The sequence below is a fragment of the Diadema antillarum genome, unplaced genomic scaffold (genome assembly GCF_040938485.1).
Source record: "Diadema antillarum isolate AM-2024a unplaced genomic scaffold, OU_Dant_1.0 seq00000475_RagTag, whole genome shotgun sequence".
In the NCBI taxonomy this organism is placed as follows: Eukaryota; Metazoa; Echinodermata; class Echinoidea; order Diadematoida; family Diadematidae; genus Diadema; species Diadema antillarum.
In genome coordinates, this window is record NW_027271442.1 from 211,805 (window position 1) to 220,917 (window position 9,113).

Consider the following 9,113-nt stretch of genomic DNA (forward strand, 5'->3'; position numbering starts at 1 on the left):
TTCCCACACCTCCACACATACACCATCGGAGTCGACAACACCACGCTTTCCTCGTCCAGCTGCGCCTCGGCTCTCTTCAGACCACGCCCTGGCAACAGGTGCATCAATGTCACGTGCTCTGGTACTAACGGGATTGGCTGGACCTTCACCAGTGTTGAACACTGTCCAACTTTTGACTTGGAGAAAGGTATTAAAGTCAGTGCGAGGTACTCTGATGATGACTCAATGTTCAAGTTGACGTTCAAAGATTAAATTTATTTTCGTTACCATCAAATAAACAAAGAAAACTATATACAATGCATAAGCAGAACATATCTGTAATTATTGAAAAACTTAAATTACAAAATACTAGTAATAATGAGTAACAAAATTAAGAAAATTTAATTATTTTTTTTTATTCACATAATATGATCAGCCATAAGCGAAGAGATAAATATATTTTTACATCGAACAAGGAGTCACCGTGTATTCATAACTCTAAATCTATTAAACCAATTTGCCTAGATTTTGTAAGACATGTTCTAATAGCAAAAGTCACTCGAAACCAGGAATCTCTGTGTTTGTTTATCAGTTAAAATCTTACTTCTAAGAAACACTCAAAGACGGTGTCAAACATTATTACATCCTGTAGATGATACAACCAGTTGTTGACGAGAAATCTGGGGTCTTACTGTCTGGACTCGGAGTGAAATTTCACCATAACGTCTTTGTGATTCTTTTTCTGTTATGTCGAAATAAGTTTTTACTCCCTTAATATCTGGTCATGTCTTACAGGTCCAATTGCTGGTCTTCGTCGAGGAGTTCTTCAGCAGCCGTCGACCACGTACGCCCTGCTCGTCGCCGTGTTCTTCCTGTCGTTGTTGACATGTGCGACAGTGATCGTGAAGAGGAGAGAGATAAGTCTCTCTTGAAAATTAAACGCCTTGTAATACATTCCAGTCGTCTTTTTCTGACTTGACTGAGTCCACTGAGAAAAGCTGAACTTTCATTTTCAATCTGCGTTTCTTATATTTATTCTATTTTCCTCTTTTTATAATGAGATACTTTTTAGGTTTCCCTCATGTTTTTTTTAATAAATTGAACACTACATTTGCCTGTTATTCTAATCCTGCTCTTTACAAAACCACGGATTTACATAACAGTGTAAGACAGGAAGTTTCGATTACTGTATTGCCAATGTAGGTTTCGTGCGATTAGCTGTTTTCATAGATATATGCAATTGTGACTTACTGTGAAAGTTTTAGGTTTAAATCGATAAATTTTCTGTCATAGCTAGCATATATCTATGTGTATGTATTTCTATCAACTTATCAATTTATCGACCTTATTGGAACTTGGATGTCGATTCGTTTTCAGAACTGGCTGCGACGTTTTGCTGCTACTTCCCTCCCAAATTCTCCTACATCGAGTGAGAAGCAGCATAAAAAAAAACGACGGACCCTTATCTATTTTAATGGAAAGGGGGGTGGGGCAAAAAGTCACACCATCTGTGACACTGCACCACAAAACCAACAAAAAAATAGCCAGACATTAATTCTTAGTTGAGGGTGGATTCTGAAAGAGCAGGCTTTAGCTTTAATGTATAACTCAATTCAAATGGACTTTCCTAACCTATCTAATTATTGGCAAGAAAGCACACTTTTTGGAAAAGTGTGAATCAAGAAAAGAGGCTCTGAAGTACAGGGTGTATTCAAGCGCTTAATCTTTACCAAACCTTGCTAGGTGTGTGATGTGTGGGATAAAAAAAAAAACATAATGTACATCACCGTAGCACCAACGATGAGGGATTGAGCATGCTCTTCTAACACGTTCTGTCCATGATTAACGCCAACTTTCAAAGCAGCAGCATTATCTTTTCAAAAGTTTATCAGAGTTGAAAGCGGAGAATGTGCGAAAGATTTTTCAAGAAATGAAAAGGTGCCTGTAAGATGTACCTGATCTCACAACTCTATCAAAAAGGGGTCATAAAAACTGTCGAAAACCAACTTTTCCATTGATTTTATGATTCTAACCTCACAAATAAAGTCGAAGAAGAATAGTTCTTTCAGAAAATATGGAAAACTAAAAAAGACTTGGTCGACCTGTTTCACCTTTTTTATGAGTCCCCACGTAAAATCAAGAGTGCAATTTTTTGTTGGTTTTGTGATGCACGGTCACATTATGTTCTGCAAAAGGGGCCAAGGAACAAAAATCAAAAGAAAAAAACACACCAAACCCAATATTTCACGAAAGAGTTGGGGGGGGGGGGGTGGGGGAAACGTCACACAATTTATGTTCTGCAAAAAAAAAAAAAAATTTGGAGGGAGCTGCCCCCCCCCCCATTTCACCAGCCCTGTCTTAATACATATTGGTATATTCACAGCAATATTGATAAGAGAACAAGTTATAGTTAGTTAAGTAGTAAGATTTTATTTTTGGCTAATCACTACATGATTTCAGTCTTGTTTCGCTACCGATTAACCAAATCCTGTAACATTGATGTAGCCTATACATATTGGAGAAAGTATGTTACCCAGTAAAGAGTAGTCAAGATAAAGATTGAAACTGATGCCTTCTATCTCTCGTTTGGTTTCATTAATGTGTTTTCATCTAGTCGAGAATGTCTCGTACTAAGTCGTTTGTGTGTTTGTGTGTGTTTGTGTGTGTGTGTGTGTGTGTGTGTTTTATAGTATCGTGACATACTTATTACACATTACCGAGGCAGGGAAAAAAAAAGAAAAAGAAAAAACGATTGTAATAATGTTGAGGCAAATGTATTTTGTACACTTACATCTCTGTCTATTCGCAGTTTGCAGTCATATGATATGGTTATGATGAAAACCATGTAGAAAAAAAAAGGACGAAAATTACAATTTGAGAAGTTTCCAAAGAGATGTACGCTATGTCTGCAGTACCAGATTATGACACTCCTTCCTCAACTTACCGCTGTCATTTATACAAATAGGTTTAGTGTTAAATGTGTTTATGTTAAATTATGTTCAATTTCTCGTCAACTGCGTTGTGTTTGAGGTCATTCCTTGCTTGTTCCAAACCGAATGTTAGTTCTATATATCTCTCTTCTCTCTCTCTCTCTCTCTCTCTCTCTCTCTCTTATAATAATTTTATATGTGTAATGTGATGCGTGTGTGTGTGTGTGTGTGCGTAAACGGGAAAGCTGTGTTCAGCAATTGTGGTAAAATCCGACCTACATTTCAAAGAAAAGTTGGATAAGATTGCAGACTTTTTGTTCACTTGTTATCATTCATGTGTGTGTGTGTGTGTGTGTGTGTTTGGTCTTTTTTTTACATTTTCACTTTTGCATTCGATCAATTTCCAAGAGCAATATCAAAACCTACAAAAGTAATAGAAACTTATCAAAGTACGCATATCATAAACATGAGTGTAAATAATAAACCAGTTTACAAAGTTATGCATAAGAAAATCAATGACACAAATTGACATTTTGGTCATCTTTATTTCATCATCATATACATGTAATAATCATACACATCAGTGAAATTATGTATCATAAATGCTATATCAGAATATTCCAAACATTTCAGATTCACTCTGAAAAAAACCCCAAAAAGGCTACGCTCTAAAATACAGTTTCTCGTATTTCTTATATTTACTGCGATGGACTAAGATTCATTAAAAGCATCTAGCCCTCAGTTTGTGAATTTTAATTCATCGCATAACATTTGTAGACTAGGAGCAAAACAGAGATATTGGGAATTTGGAAGTCATTGCCCAAATGCCGTGGGCTGTGCTTTGAATAAAGGTCCAGTATTCACAGTGTGTCGATGAGGGGCAATCAAGCAATCACCAAAACAAAGAAAACTGTTTCATTTGTTGTTGTTTTTTTGTATTTTCTTTCTTTTCATTATTTCTAGCATCCATTGCATCTGCGAAGCGATGAGCCCTACCAGCCAACAAAAATAGTTGTCGTTACTGAACAATCTTCTTTCTCATTCTGTCTAATAAGTGAAATCACATAAGGACATGTTTATGACATGCTAAAATGGTTACCAGTGAATTTTTGGGTACATTCACCAAGTAATTTGAATTTGCCCAGGTGGCCCTTTTTGGTGTATTTATCGTCTTTCTTTTTTCTCCACTACTCACAACGCTCTGTAATTATGTCTCAATGCTTATCAATGTTTCCCACAGGTCGCATTCTCATTCAATAATAAAGACCAATTTGGACGTTTGCTTACATTACTTTGCATAATTTGCAAAATCTTTGCCTGTGTTATCGATTAAACATCGCGCCAAAATAGAGTCAACATTGAAACTAAGAAAGGTGAATTGGATTGTTGACTAATCTTGTTCCCAATTGAATAGGTTGCCCAAAAAGAGGAATGAAAGTGTGTTATAACATATAAAAGAAGAAATAAAGAGATAAAGAACTATAAGGAATATATCACTAATGCAAAACGTTTTGAAAAAGAGGCAGACAACTGAAATATATTATATACTATATATATATATATATATATATATATATATATATATATATACGTCTGATATTGATATTTATATATAATGGTATAAATAATTTTGTTGTTTGCTATTGACGTGATTATGTTATACTAGCTCTATTGAATAGTAAATGTACATGAAATTTGCCCAAAAATCACGTTCGCGAGTTTCGAGACTGGACTGAAATTTTCAAAATGTTTTTAACTGAAAGCAGTTTCTCAGTATGAAAGAAATTCTGCATATAAGTATTGGATCGCAGGAGGTGGCATGCAAAGGATCCACCAGACTTGGGGCCAGAACAAGACGCCAACCATCAGCATTTCCTGTAAGAATCATTTTAGTTTCTGTTTCACAAACATTAAATGCATTTCAATTTTTTTTTTTTCAATTTCAATTTAATTTTCGTATTTCTCGATGGATAATATATGGTATATAACAAAATATAATAATACAGAATGTCCAGCTTGGATACATACATGAAGAAATAGGAATACGAAAATAATACATAACGGTCGATGTGTCATTTTCAATCAAAGTAAAGGATGCAAAGAAAAATACGATGGAACCTACTAAAAAGCAAAGCTTGTTGAGTGTATCAACAAGTAAATGTATAAGTAAATGTATCAACAAGTAAATGTATCAATAGCAATAAAGGAGTTTGAAAAAAACAACTCCCTAGTTTGAAAAAAAAAACTGCTTTCAGTAGCTTGTAAATCCAATGCGCAATGTGTTGAACTTTTCATAGATTTCATTTAAGAAAGTGCCAAACTTATTTGAAGAGCTTCCTTCCAAAATGCGCTAAATCCATTGAAAAATTATGGATTTAGCGCCTTTTGGAAGCAAGCTCTTTATTTATTGTTGTATGTATTGCATGTGCCCTGTTAAATGTCAAATTACTGCCTTTAAACAAGCCATTAATATTGAAAATGTTTGAATAAATTTTTAATATAATAAGAGTTCTTAGGGTGCTTTACCAGCTGCTTGAAGTGTATTTTTGTCACATTATCATTTTAGAATATTTTTCCTGGTTTGCCATGGGGAATAAACGGATGAGAGGGATTGATACGACTAAGATTAGTTTATTTTTCTCTTCTTATTTTCTACACGATCAGCATAAGAATCAAGTCTGTAATTTATATCTGTAAAATACTAATATGCACGGATACATGCACTCACATTCATGAACGCATTTAATATGACTGCATGTATTTCAAGGGTCTTCATGTGAAAGTTGATCCATGTATCCGTGGACACATCTATTGCGCATAATGGCTATCATATCTGGTATCGTGTATATTAATGGAGGAAGTACAGTGAGATTATTCACGTCAAGGAATCTGAGGATGACAAAAGTCAACAAAAACCGGTAATATGACGAGCAGTGAAAACAAGATCAGTGCGACAAGAGATGGTACAAGAATAAAGCATTATGTCAATAGACAGGGAGAACTAGTGTAGGATTTAATAAGCTACATGATCTAGGACTGACAGGCAGTGTTTGGTATCCCATCATGACATATCTCGTTCATTTTCACAATAAAAACATTAATGTCCGTTTCACATTACCCTATTAACCATATTTGAATCGTATTCGTTTATGTTATTTTCTCTATTACTTTTCTTTCTTCTGCCATACTGAACTGAATAAAACGGCTCGTGTTAAAAAGCATTTCTTTATAGATTAACATAGGCCCTATTTTTTATCAAAGGATATTATAGATTTAAAATGTCCTTAAAGGGGCCCTGAAATCCAAATGCGTCTTGATTTAAAGTGATTTATGATACCTCAACATCACTTTAGCGGTGAGATGAATATCTAGAAACATTCCATATTTTTAGCGATTTTTTTTCTTCAATTTTTCTTCAGATTACTTGGGAACGCCCACAAAAAAAAAAAATAATAATTTCAAACCAATATTCTTTAGATTACCTCATCTGTCAATCATTGCTAAAGTACTGAAATGTTTAACAAAAGATATTTGAATGCACCTTCCTCTCGACTCAGCATAACTTGCATGTTTCTGTGATATCAATTTGACTAACAAAAGACATGCCGAGAGAACATGCATATATATATATATATATATATATATATATATGATACAAATACATTTTTATGTTTCTGTCCGCCCATCACATTTCATCGATCGATGTTACATGTTTTTCAACCCTATTCCTTTCAACAGCTTGTTAAGAAACGTTTTGCAGTTATTACCAAACACAGGGCTCGACACTAACGGTGGCCCGGTGGCCCGGGGCCACCACAATTGAAAGTCGGGCCACCAAATTTTTTTGAAAAGTACGTCAATTAATTCGTAACTTTTTGCGCCGGAAATTAGCAGTTATATTTGTTTAAAGGATGGATGAAAAAGACTGAATGAGTGCCTGAGAGTGAGTGTTGCGAGTTTGTTGAGGTTTATTAAATAGATGTATGTCCAACTTCCAATTCTTACTATGACTGGATAAAACTTAGATATTTGACTCATAAAAAAAAAAAAACAGGACTTTTAATGTTTTTTTTTTTATTGTTTTTTTTTTGGGGGGGGGGCACCAAATTTTTCTCTCGGGCCACCACAAATTTGAAATTGAGAATTTTGGTGGCCCCATCGGGCCACCAAACAAAAAAGTTAGTGTCGAGCCCTGCCAAACAAAACACTGGAAAAGCCGATTACAAAAAACAAACAAAAAAACAAACAATATGGCATCACTTTTTTCCTAACTACAGAAAACAAACTATATTCATTTCATTCAATGCAACGAAATTGTTCGAATTTGCCGAAAGCAAAGATATATTGAAATATTTAAAATGTTCTATACAATGCCTCAAAGTAAAAATTCGATATATAATCTTTCAGACATATAATCCTTCGACATTTAATCCTTGCAGACAAGGATTTGAAAACTAAATCTGAAAGATTTCAATATTCAATTGGAAAATGAAGAGATCATGAAATTAAAATTCATCCGGGTAAAATATAAGAACCAGGCACCATTCAAAAAAAAAATCGTTGCAGTTTGGGAAGCAGGAAACTGGATGACACATCACAATACGCGGACTAATCTTGTGGATTTTATCATGTGGGACGCCTCTTTCATATGCACGTATCGTACTAGTGACGCACTAAAAGCCAGACATTTTAAATGCACGCATGGTACCGAACCTGATTTGATACAAGCTTTGTGGTAAATGAGGCAGAACAGTTTATTTCTGGAGATTGGCGAATTTGAAAAATTCTTTTTCAACTTCTCCTCATATTTCTGAGAGATACTCGAAAGTAGGTGTGAGGAAATCAATCAAATAATGCAGATTTTGTTTCTCTTCGAAATACCAGTTTTCATTTTATCATATTCAAGCGTATTATTCAACTCCTCGTAAAACCATGTAAATCGAAAATAACTACTTTGGGTTTTATAGGTCTTTTATCGCCTCTTTCATGTCAATTCGTGATACCATTGATTGATTGATTGATTGATTGATTGATTGGTCGATTGATTGAATGAAAGATTGATTGATTGATTGATTGATTGATTGATTGATTGATTGATTGATTGATTGATTGATTTTTTTTCTCCATTTTATCCACCAGGATTTTCATATCATACAGGAATCTGCTCAAAATGATTGATAACCGAGTATTGGTGCAGTTCGGGCTTCTCTTCATAAACATTCACCTCGTTGGTAAGAGAAAAGTCATTTAAGACTTGGTCAATTTCTTCACCTTCATCATTGTGCACTTTTTGTCGTTTCGATACGTGTTTCTGTGATTAATTAAAAAGTCTGAATCAGCACGGTGCTTGGAAATCATAACGTTCAGCGGAAAATTAAAGAGTGGGCATTAAGGGCGTCAAACTCATGAACGTAATTATCTTACTGTTTCATTTAGTTTGAACAGTTTGATGTATATCATATCATCGTGTCAATTGCATTCTTCATTTAATGTATCTATTCCATTTATCCATAATATCATATCAATAACATCAGGAAAAACTTCATGATAATGACATTATATCATCTTGTCTTGTCCCTATGCAATATTGTTATGTGATTGTGAATAATGGATATATTATTCAGCAGACACAGAAAACATTTCTCCCATAAAAGACATTTCTTCCCAATTTGTTATGTCCGACTTTTAATATTGAGATCTATCAGTCGATCTTCCTACATTACTTTTTCAGCTGGAATGACATTGAATCTCGAAGTTCCCTCGCCTCTCCGGGCTGGCCGTGAGGACACCGCGGTTTGCACAGGAAATAATGTCTCAGACTCGGCTGTACCGACATGGTTTTTGAATGGCGTCCAAATCACAGACGGCTTCACCACAAACGGCTTCATCACAACCAACGAAATCTTTGTGGAAAATGAAGTACAACCTGAATGCGATAAATAGAATGGTCACTTTTGAGGCAAGGGTCTTTGAAATGTGTCATTTTTAGAACGATAAGATGCCCTCTAGACAAACTTGATGACACAATTCCTGAAAGCAGACTTTTCGAACGAGCTTGACAATCAAGACTTTTAGGCCTCCGTTTTGATGAAAATTTCTGCTCCTTACTTCCGTGTAACCACATCTTGGCATAATGTCACATCAGAATTAAATTGACATGATGTCAGAGTTGGATGTATGTGTTCCTTGTTATAGCATGAAAAA

At 34.9% G+C, this 9,113-nt stretch overlaps 1 long non-coding RNA gene across 1 annotated transcript; it reads left to right on the top strand.

Moving 5' to 3' along the window:
• Positions 1–7,625: 7,625 nt before the first annotated feature.
• On the top strand, positions 7,626–9,113 carry LOC139733422 (uncharacterized). The gene is made up of 3 exons (XR_011711090.1): positions 7,626–7,736; positions 8,049–8,140; positions 8,641–9,113. It is a non-coding gene; the product is annotated as an uncharacterized lncRNA (long non-coding RNA).